Raw genomic sequence first — 12,063 nt, forward strand, 5'->3', positions numbered from 1 at the left:
AGTGTCAATGGGGAAACAGTCGGTCTTCTCTGTGACCTGGAAACCAATGTGGTCGAGTGGTAGGGGAGAGTGTCAATGGGGAAACAGTCGGTCCTCTCCTCTGTGACCTGGAAACCGATGTGGTCGAGTGGTAGGGGAGAGTGTCAATGGGGAAACAGTCGGTCCTCTCCTCTGTGACCCGGAAACCAATGTGGTCGAGTGGTAGGGGAGAGTGTCAATGGGGAAACAGTCGGTCTTCTCCTCTGTGACCTGGAAACCAATGTGGTCGAGTGGTAGGGGAGAGTGTCAATGGGGAAACAGTCGGTCCTCTCCTCTGTGACCTGGAAACCGATGTGGTCGAGTGGTAGGGGAGAGTGTCAATGGGGAAACAGTCGGTCCTCTCCTCTGTGACCCGGAAACCAATGTGGTCGAGTGGTAGGGGAGAGTGTCAATGGGGAAACAGTCGGTCCTCTCCTCTGTGACCCGGAAACCAATGTGGTCGAGTGGTAGGGGAGAGTGTCAATGGGGAAACAGTCGGTCCTCTCCTCTGTGACCCGGAAACCAATGTGGTCGAGTGGTAGGGGAGAGTGTCAATGGGGAAACAGTCGGTCTTCTCCTCTGTGACCTGGAAACCAATGTGGTCGAGTGGTAGGGGAGAGTGTCAATTCGTTAGTAGGTGAACAGGAGAGTATGCTTCCCTCCTCTTACCTAGTTTAGCAGAGGATGCACAAAATAATCCTACCAGGACCTAGCGCAGAAGTGAAGTCAAATCCACCACATCCCCTTTGAATCAGCTGTTGTTTTTTCTCAGAAGAGGAAAGCATGCACACATTTAAAAACATTTTTTTATATAAAATGTCTCGCACAACTAGCTAACACGTTACACTTTTATTTTGGGTTATTCCAACCCTGTAAACATAATTTGCCTGATGATATGCAAGAGTCTCTTTTTTGTTTCCATGTTCCCTCTCCTCACCACCTCTGGAGCAAAACCAACGGATTCTCCCTAGGAAATACAATTGAGATTCACTCTAAAACTTGCTTGACTTTGTAGCGGTTTGTCTTATGCCCAGCAGATGGTGGTCTTTGTCCTAACATCCCTTAAAGTCCCATGCAGTCTTATATTTAAATGATCTCTGTATGTCTAATAAATCCCTGTGTATGTTTATTTTCTGAAAATAACTACAAATATATTTGTATAATTTATTTCCCTGAGCCTCCTTTTGCCATTGAAACAAATGCACAGCCTGATCATGTGGGCGTGTTGATAGAAATTGAAATATATTTACATACACAGCCCTGATTGGAGAATAAGATTGTCTAGTCTAGAGCCTACCCTGCTTACCCCTTCAAAGTAGGAGGATACATGTGCAAATAAAAGATGATTGGTCAGAATATTCAGATCAGATTGTGATGTCATGTAATGGGCCAAAAACTCCAACACACCTGAACTTCCAGGTGTTTTTATTTTTTTCATCTCTTACACTAAAAGGCCATTATCATCACTTTCACAATTTCAGTTTTATTTCATCCTCGTAGTGTGGAAATATACATGAAAATCACGTTGACTGCACTGGCCTTTTAAGTGCCTAACCGTTTCCAGTTCTGTGTGTCATGTATACATTTGCCAAGCATATTAAGATTGTACGAGAGATATTGTTTTCTTAGTGACTGCTGCGTAGTAGTATGGAGAACTAGTTGTTGTGAATTGTACACGTGTTAATTCATTATCTACCTAGCAACTAATATGCTGCATTTATGTTGGTTAATTGTTGGGAGAGAGCAGTAAATAGTTGAGTTGGTGCATGGCTGTAGACCCAGCTAACAATTAACGTTCCCACAACTTTAGTGATCGTTCCCTTAAGCGTCTCATTAGGTCTTTAACTAACGTTTTCATTGGAATGTTCCTGATATGTGCAAGGAATGTGGTTTAGGAAAATATTCCATCAACATCCCACCAAATACACACATTACATGGTTGCCATGTTCTCAAAACATACGACTTTAATGTTCTAGACACGTTTAATGGGAACTTTGAAAAATGTGTGTCCCAATACTATTACACCAGTGAAGGCTGCTGGGGGAGGACAGCTCATAGTAATGGCCGGTACTAAGCAAGTGGAATGGCATCAAACACATGGAAACACAGTGGTTTCAATTTACATATTTGACATATAATTACATTAATCAGGAATTATTATTCCACATTCCTCACCTGGGATTCAAAGTCACAACCTCTTGGTTCACAGAACTCTGATCTTCCTGCTATGCCAGCAGTTAATCTGACTATCATCATTGATCTTATGTACGGATCTCAGCCATTTAAGAGCTTCCTGTTATCTAATGTTGGTGGAGCATATTAACTTTACTTTAATAAGATTCACTTTAAAGTCCATTCACCCTATTGCTTACACCCATCAAGTTGTTTTAGATTGTTACAGGCTTTGTTTTTTCAAATATATTTTGAGGTTGAAGTTAGCACGTTGGGCACTGATTGGCGTCACCTCGTTAGTTAGTATGTGTTACACCTGTGCTGGCTTGTCATCTCGTTAGTCAGAAGGTTTTTCACCTGTGCTGTCAAAGGTGATATTTAACACTGGCTGGCCATGTGCTCTAGTTGGCTGGAGAGATGTGGAGGGCTAACTCCCTATTTGATGTCTGGGGAAAAACAATCCTCTTCCCTGTTTTTGTAACAAAAGGGGGTCTCGTCTGGGATATTGTTTCCCCATGAGTATGGCAGTTGCTCTAATCACCTACTCTGAAGCTCTGCTGTGCCCAGATATGAGTTTTCAAAATACGCATTTGTGTTCGTTTGTCACTGACTTCCACCCGAAGGGGTTATAAGATTGTTGGAATCATTTAAGTTGGTAGCATTTGTGGAAAACCCTAGATATATATACGGAGGTGCATCTCTTCATCATTACCAAGCTTAATGACATCAAAGTTGCACATGACTATTCGAAAGCAGTAGTCAGTCTATACTGCTTTGTTGGAGGAGGAAATCCTTCCAGAGAAGGAGTATGATACAATGTGTGTAGAGTACACCCCATAGATTTACTGCGAGAGGTAGAACTGAAGGTGAAATGGGAACAGAAATTAGAGCTTGAGCACAAGGAAAGGGAAAGAGAACATGCAGACAGACAAGAACAGGAATGTAAGCATGCCGTTTGATTAAGAGAGCTGGATCTGGAAACACTGAATCCAGTCAGGCCGTCCTGCACCCCTCAACATAGTTTGATCTTGGTCAGAATAGCCGACTTGTACTGACCTTTCAACGAAAAAGAGGTGCCACATCCCTAAAATGGCCACTAAATATTTGGTCATTGCTCCTCCAAAATCTTGTGGAAAAAGCTTAAAGTGTAAGCCGCTTTATGATTTCAGATTATGACGCTGTTAAAGCTCCTACCCTTTGGTCCCAGATGCCTACAGACAATTGTTCGGTAAAGTACTAATGTGAAAAGCAGTCCTGAGAAGTTACCTGTACTATGAGGTTTGTCTTTTCTACAGTGCCAAAAGATAAGGATCGGCAGAAAACTGGTTTTTCATATCCGCAAGTTTGTCATATATTGTCATATATATATAGGACGTATACTGTGTCCTATATTGAGAAAAAATTGAGTAGAAGAAGCCATTTCTTCTTGTGGCAGCACTCCAGCCTATTATGTGTCTGGTTGATTTTGGATCAGTTATGTATCAACCCTTTGTTTTAAACGGGTTTGTGTCTTGCATGGAAGTTCCTTTGTATAATGTGGAACTCGAGCCTGATCTTATTTCTGGTTCTGTTGGAGTGAGGCCTAGCCTACTGGTGAAGGGGGTCTCATTCATTTTGGGAACCCAGAGAAGAGGAACCTGGTGGGTTGCCAGAAGAGTACCCGAGAGTGTTCACAGCTTGTGTCGTAACACGTGTCTAAGAAAGTCTAGTGTTGAGGATGTCAGCGATCCCACCATATTCGATCTATCTGAGACATTTATGATCCTGATTTTGGTAAACCTACTGAGTTGACCTCTCCTTTAAAAAACTAAAAGGTGAGTGAGTAAATAGAACCAGTGAAGAAAGAGAGGGTCCCTATAGTTGACACTTTGATGTCTAGGAAGCAGCTGATTGCTGAACAGAGTAAAAAATTTTCCCTCTCCCCTCTTTTTGATGCGATACATCCAGAGGAGGAGTTTGGTGAAGTTTGCATGGGTTACTTTGACAGAGATGGTGTCCTGAGGAAATGGCATTCTCGCACCACTCCTGGGCAAGACGATTGGCCCAGTGTGTCTCAAATTGTTGTCCCAGTTACACTTCAACAAGAGATACTGAGGGTGGCTCACAATGGTCGTATGGCCAGCCATCTTGGAGTCATCAAGATGTCTGACCGTATCTTGAGTAACTTCTGGTCTGAAATAGGATGCTGTGGCTTACTGTAAATCCTGTTGCGTTTTGACAGCGGACAGATAAACCGAACCAAGCTGTATTGGTTGCACCTTTGAAGTCTATTCCTGCTTTTGACTAACCTTTCAGCAGGGTTCTGGTGGATTGTGTTTTTCTTAAATAAAAGTGTTAACCAGTTTCTCGTAACCATCATGTGTTCTGCCACTCGTTTCCCTGAGGCCATTCCACTGAGGAAAATCACAGCTCCCAGTATTGTTGAGCCCCTTGTGAAATTATTTTTAATGTTTGGACATCTTTGAGCAGTGCAATCAGACCAAGTTTTGAATTTCAGCAATTGCTGCTAAAGTTGGGCGTTACCCATTGCCTCTAGTGCCTACCACCCAGAGTCTATGTTGAGAGCTTACTGCTTTGAGTTTTATAAAGACTGAGATGTTCCTCTTTTGATGTTTGCAGTGCAGGAGGTTGTTCAGGAATATCTCGGGTTTTGTCCGAATTAGCTTGTGTTTGAACATCATGTTACAGGTCCTTTGTTCAGGAATATCTTGGGTTTTGTCCGAATTAGCTTGTGTTTGAACATCATGTTAGAGGTCCTTTGTTCAGGAATATCTTGGGTTTTGTCCGAATTAGCTTGTGTTTAAACATCATGTTAGAGGTCCTTTGTTCAGGAATATCTCGGGTTTTGTCCGAATTAGCTTGTGTTTGAACATCATGTTAGAGGTCCTTTGTTCAGGAATATCTCGGGTTTTGTCCGAATTAGCTTGTGTTTAAACATCATGTTAGAGGTCCTTTGTTCAGGAATATCTCGGGTTTTGTCCGAATTAGCTTGTGTTTGAACATCATGTTACAGGTCCTTTGTTCAGGAATATCTTGGGTTTTGTCCGAATTAGCTTGTGTTTGAACATCATGTTAGAGGTCCTTTGTTCAGGAATATCTCGGGTTTTGTCCGAATTAGCTTGTGTTTGAACATCATGTTAGAGGTCCTTTGTTCAGGAATATCTTGGGTTTTGTCCGAATTAGCTTGTGTTTGAACATCATGTTAGAGGTCCTTTGTTCAGGAATATCTCGGGTTTTGTCCGAATTAGCTTGTGTTTGAACATCATGTTAGAGGTCCTTTGTTCAGGAATATCTCGGGTTTTGTCCGAATTAGCTTGTGTTTGAACATCATGTTAGAGGTCCTTTGTTCAGGAATATCTCGGGTTTTGTCCGAATTAGCTTGTGTTTGAACATCATGTTAGAGGTCCTTTGTTCAGGAATATCTTGGGTTTTGTCCGAATTAGCTTGTGTTTGAACATCATGTTACAGGTCCTTTGAGCTTGCTGAGAAGGAGGTTGTTGCAGGGCGACACGTTCAACACCAAAACAAATCTGTTGGAGCACGTTAGCACTTTTCGATACAGACTGCACCGAGCCTGAGTTTGCCAGTAAGAATCTGGAAAAGGCGCAAACAAAAATGTGCGGCACAATCGATAAACCCGAAGCCGCATTTTTGATGTGGGTGACCACGTCCTGTTTTTTTTGCCCATTCTGGGGTCACCGTTGCAAGCTCGCTTTTCAAGCGTTTACCCTATAATGAAAAAAATGTGTCATCTAGATTACACCGGAGTGCAAGAGACCCGGCTATGTCATGTCAACATGTTGAAACCACACTTCACCCGCTAGCTAAGAAGAAGTCCGTGGAGACCTGTGGTGACGTTCTGCCTGTAGCCACTGCTGTCACCATTGACTATAGTCTTCCTCAAGAAAGCAAAGAAAGTCCAATATTCCCTGTGCCTGTGGGACGGCTGAGTAACTCAGAGATTCTAGAAAACCTTTAAGTATTTTTGGCACACTTATCTCCAGAGGAAAAAGGAAACATTTCTGCTTTTAGAATATCAGGGTTTATTCTCAGATGTGCCAACTCAAAGAAATGTACTAGAGCATGACATTGACATTGTGGACTCTGCCCCGAACAAACATGCCTATTGAGTGAACCCTGAAAACCCAAAGAAACGCCGTTGTGAGGTGGCATTCATGCTTGAGCACAGCATTGCACAAGATGGCAAATGTCAGTGGAGTTCGCCCAGTATATTAGTACCTAAGGCGTATGGGTCTCTACGGTTTGTTTTCCGATTTTCAAAAACTCAATGGCGTTACTAAGTCGGAGTCGTACCCTTTACCAAGGGTCGACAACTGTGTGGACCGCGTTGGCGCTGCTCTGTAAAGTTAGCAAGTTCAATCTACTGAAGGGATATTGGCAGATCCCTCTAACTGAGCACGCCTTTTGGTCTCTGCACTGGTCTCTGCACTGGTGCTAGCTGCTCTGAATTTCCGTCATCCATTTGCTTGTACACCGATGCCAGCGATGTAGGAGCAGCGGCCGTGCTCCGATGAGTTTTGTTTTGGTTTTTCTCGTTCCAAGAGGATGAGAGTCAAAGAAACATACTTCATTTTACCCGTTTCTCAAAACGTCAGTTTTAGGCAGCAATTGAAAGAAAACTATATAAGAAAAAGATTGTAAAAATTATAATTTTACAAGGATACATAATATATACATTATTTACAAAGTTGCCGTTCTGTCTAGTATTTAATTGTTGACAGCAGAGTAGACACCATGTGTATATTGTGCTGGCTTGTCATCTCTAGTCAGAAGGTGTTTCACCTATTTAAGAGTGGTTGGCCCAGTGCTCCATTTGGCTTGAGAGATGTGGAGGGTTAACACCTTTAGATTTCTGGAAGACAGTCCTTTGTCTGATCTTCCCTGTTTTTGTTTTGCTCCACTTTTTGGTTTGCTTGCCGTCTGTAAGTTTTAATTGTTTTTTTTCTGTTTGCCTCTTGGGCAAATTTAGTGGGTGTTCATGGTGGGTGTCTTTTAGGTCCCGGTTTCTTGTTGCTGATCAACTTCCAGTGGAAACCCTATGAGTGTCTTTCAGAACCCCTCCTAGCCCATTTAACATATTGTGATTCCTGGGATTTGTCCCAAATGTCTTTTTTCCACATTAAAACTTGGAGATGGAATTCCGTGTTGTGTATTGTTTTGGTATAACTGGCATTAACATTTTGCTTAAATGGCAATTGTGAGAAAGTACAGAAATGCTACTGTAAATATACACATTATGAGAATATGGCATCCCAGAAGCAACACTTCCACCTGGGCCAACGTTCTGCAACAAATGTCACAGATGACACAATAACGAGGGCTGATGTGATTCCTAATCAGAGACACGTTTGTTCTACGTGGTATGTGGTGTGAATTTAAAAAAAAGTAAAGGATAGAGAATTCGCTTTCAGATGCTCAGCTATCTAGAATTCTACCGATTCCTATCTTTTAATGAGAAACTAACTAATTGATATTGTTGGTGTCTTGTAACTGTTACCAAATAATGTAATTGATATATATTGCTAAGAATGTGAGGCTAGCAGGTCTTGAACCCAGGCTACCAGCACCAATGTCAAACACCCTAACCACTGTGCCAATGAAGGATATCTCTAAGGCATACTGTTTGCTTGTTGGCCCAGTATAGTACCGACCTGTCCAGAAGAAACCCTAACCCCTCCTCCCTAGGCACTTGCGTAGATCTGAAAAAACTTGATATGTGTAAGAATAGGGTGAATGGATTTTGATGTGAAGCTCAGCTCTATTAAAAGTATACTCAATAATTGTTTTTATTGATCATGGTGATTCAAGAGTATCATTAATATAGGTTAATATGCCCCACCAACAGACAACTATACAGAAAGCCCTTATATTGTTTAAATAAGTTAATCAAATTAATGATGAGAAATAGTCAAATTAAATAACTGATGCAGACATGGTGGCATAGCAGGAAGATCTGAATGTTGTGAACCAAGAGGTTGTGAGATTATATCCCAGGTAAGGACATGTTGACTAATAATTACTGTATAAATTAACATGCAATATGTAATCAAGTGTGTATACTATCTAAGTTGAAAACACTATGTTAAACCTCCAAAAGTCGAAGCGGCTGGGAAGGTTCTACTGACCTTAACATCTGGAATTGTTTTAAGATGGTCAGACCATGTATCATTTAGCTATTTGATATGTCATTTTAGGACCCTTTAGGTACCCCCCCCCCCAAAAAAAATGATTAGAGCAAATATGCAATTTGGCCTTTGTTACTATAGCCCATAGAAACACATTCAATAACACATTGATGAATGTCAAAAAATACAGTCCAAAAAAAATATTATAAGGAATGTTTCTGATGTTTCTGTCCGATATCTAGGAGATATAGGACATATTTTAGTTTTTTGGATAGTATTTAACCCCTTATTTTTGTTGCCACAAAACTACCTCCATACTTCCATTCAACAGACTTTTATTGATTAGCCCTTAGAAAACTGGACACAAATGTTCTTGCAACATAAAACGTGTCTAGAATGTTGTCTATCCCGAGAACATTGTAACCACGTTCTATATCAATTCTGTTTATCTAGATACTTATTGTAGAAGTCTGAAGTAAATGTCAGGACCCGGTTTCAAACCTGGGTCTCCGGAGTGAGAAACAGTCACTTAACCAACTGAGCCACGAATAGTCAGCAGAACCCAGAAGATGAGGCAGAATACCACAAGAGCGTCACCCGGAATCGACAAGAGCACACAGAACACTAAGGCAGGGTGCTAACATACAAACACAGAGCACAGAACTGAGGGAAACTAAGGGTTTAAATACAATAAGAGGAAACGAGGCACAGGTGCAAATAATAATGGGGATCAAGGGAAAAACATAAGGACAAAAAGCACAATGGGGGCATCTAGTGACCAACAACCGGAACAACCGTGGCCAAATCCTGACAGAATCCCCCCCCTAGGAACGGCTCCTGACGTTCCTACCAGCTCTCTCAGGGTGGAGGGCCCTGAACTGACAAATGAGGTCAGGGTCCAGTATGTCTTTGGCAGGAACCCAGGAGCGCTCCTCAGGACCGTAGCCTTCCCAGTCCACCAGATACTGCCAGGACCGCTGCACCCGGCGGGAGTCCAGTATCCGATGGACGGTATAAGCCGGCTGGCCTCCAATGACACGAGGCGGAGGGGGAGGTCTGTCTGCCGGGACAAGGGGAGAAAAAACAACAGGTTTTAACAAGGAAATGTGAAATGTGGGATTAATCTTAAGGGATCTGGGTAAGTGTAGGCGATAAGAAACTGGGTTAACTCTCCTGGCAACCTTAAAGGGACCAATGTATTTTTGGGACAGCTTGCGAGACTCCACCCGTAGTGGTAAGTCTCTTGTGGAGAGCCAGACTCTCTGGCCGGGGCGCAGGGTAGGCCCGGGACGGCGACGTCTGTTGGCTTGTTGTTGGTACCTCTGTGAGGAACGCATAAGATTAAGACGGGTCTTCCTCCACATAAGCCGACAGCGTCTGACGAACTTCAAGGCTGAAGGCACTCTGACTTCTGCCTCCTGGTCCGGGAACAATGGAGGAGCATAGCCAAACTGACACTCGTGCGGGGACATACCAGTGGAGGAGGAGCGCAAGGTGTTGTGCGCGTATTCGGCCCAAACAATAAAGGATGACCATGTGGACGGGTTGTCACGAGTCATACATCGGAGGGTGGTTTCCAGCTCTTGATTCATCCTCTCTGTTTGGCCGTTGGACTCCAGATGGTACCCTGAAGATAGACTGGCAGAAGCCCCCATGAGTTGGCAGAAGGCCTTCCAAAACCTTGAGGCGAACTGGGGACCTCTGTCAGAAACCACATCTTGAGGAATGCCGAAGACTCGGAACACATGATTAATTACCAACTCAGCCGTTTCCTTGGCAGAAGGTAACTTAGTCAGAGGGACGAACCTGGCCGCCTTTGAAAACCTGTCGATTATGACTAGGATAGTAGTATTGCCATGAGATGGAGGAAGTCCAGTAATAAAGTCCAATGAGATATGGGACCAGGGTCTGTGGGGAACAGGTAAAGGGTGAAGGAGTCCTTGAGGGCGGAGGTGAGAAGATTTGCCCTGGCAGCACACGGGGCAGGCATTGACGAAAGTGGCAACGTCTTCTCTTATGGTAGGCCACCAGAACTTACGCTGGATGAACTCCAAGGTGCGACCTACGCCCGGATGACAGGTGAGGCGAGAGGAGTGCCCCCACAGAAGGACCTGAGTCCTCACTGCCTTGGGGACAAACAACCGATTGGCAGGGCCTCCTTTCGGGTCCGGTTCGCTAGCTTGAGCACGTCTCACGATATCCTCAACTTGCCACGAGATCGGAGCCACAATCTTAGCAGCAGGAAGGACAGGCATGTCCGTGTCATCTCGAATGGCAGGAAAGTAGACTCGGGACAGGGCATCCGGTTTGAGATTCTTCGACCCGGGCCGATAGGTGAGGATAAACTGGAATCGATTGAAGAAAAGAGACCATCTAGCTTGTCTAGAGTTCAACCGCTTCGCCTGCTGGATATACTCCAGATTTTTGTGGTCCGTAAGCACTTGAAACGGGTGAGAAGCCCCCTCGAGCCAGTGTCTCCATTCCTTCAATGCCATCTTAACCGCTAGGAGTTCACGATCCCCCACATCGTAGTTCCTCTCAGTCGGGGTAAGCCGGTGTGAGAAGAAAGCGCACGGATGAAGCTTCTTGTCTTCACCCCTCTGAGACAGGACAGCTCCAACACCAACCTCTGATGCGTCTACCTCCACCACAAATGGTTCATCCGTAGTCGGTAGTATCAGGATGGGAGCAGAGAGAACGCGCTGCTTGAGTCCTTGGAAGGCCGTCTCAGCTTCTCTTCCCCACAAAAACCTTGCATTGCCACCTTTGGTTAAAGCTGAGAGAGGAGCTGCCACCAAGCTGAAGTTCTTGATGAACTTGCGGTAAAAGTTTGTGAAGCCCAGGAAACGCTAAACATCCTTAACGGATTTGGGGGTGGGCCAATCCGCTACCGCCCCTACCTTCCTGGGGTCCATTTGGACTCGACCGGGTTCCACTACAAATCCCAGGAATTGTACTCGGTATGAATGGAATTCACATTTTTCCGGCTTAACGTACAGATGGCTGTCTAGGAGGCGTTTGAGTACTTGTCTGACATGCTTAGTGTGTTCTTGAAGGGAGCTCGAAAAGATGAGGATGTCATCCAAGTAAACGAACACAAATATGTTAAGCATATCCCTAAGCACATCGTTTATGAGCGCTTGGAACACCGCTGGGGCGTTGGTCAGGCCGAAGGGCATCAGCAAGTATTCATAGTGACCAGTAGGCGTGTTGAAAGCGGTCTTCCACTCGTCACCAGGTCTGATCCGCACAAGATGGTATGCGTTCCGCAGGTCAAGCTTAGTGAAAACAACTGCTTCCTGGAGCAGCTCGAAGGCTGTGGCCATAAGGGGTAGCGGGTAACGGTTACGGACGGTTATGTCATTGAGTCCCCGGTAGTCGATGCAAGGACGTAATCCACCGTCTTTCTTGGCCACAAAGAAAAACCCTGCTCCCGCCGGGAGGTGGATGGACGCATGAGGCCTGCTTCCAGAGCGTCCTTGATGTAGGTATCCATAGCAGCTCGTTCGGGTGGAGATAGGGAAAAGATCCGACCCCTGGGGGGGGCAAGTGCCCGGAAACAGGTCGATGGGGCAATCGTAAGGTCTATGGGGTGGTAGCATGGTGGCCCTCTGTTTGCTAAACACCAGTTTGAGGTCATGGTAAGACTCGGGAACTCAGGTCAGGTCGATGGATTCTAAAGACTCGGGAGTAGAACTCGGGAATTCTGGAAAATACAAGTAGCTT

Source organism: Oncorhynchus masou, chromosome 17 (assembly GCF_036934945.1).
Source record: "Oncorhynchus masou masou isolate Uvic2021 chromosome 17, UVic_Omas_1.1, whole genome shotgun sequence".
Taxonomy (NCBI): Eukaryota; Metazoa; Chordata; class Actinopteri; order Salmoniformes; family Salmonidae; genus Oncorhynchus; species Oncorhynchus masou.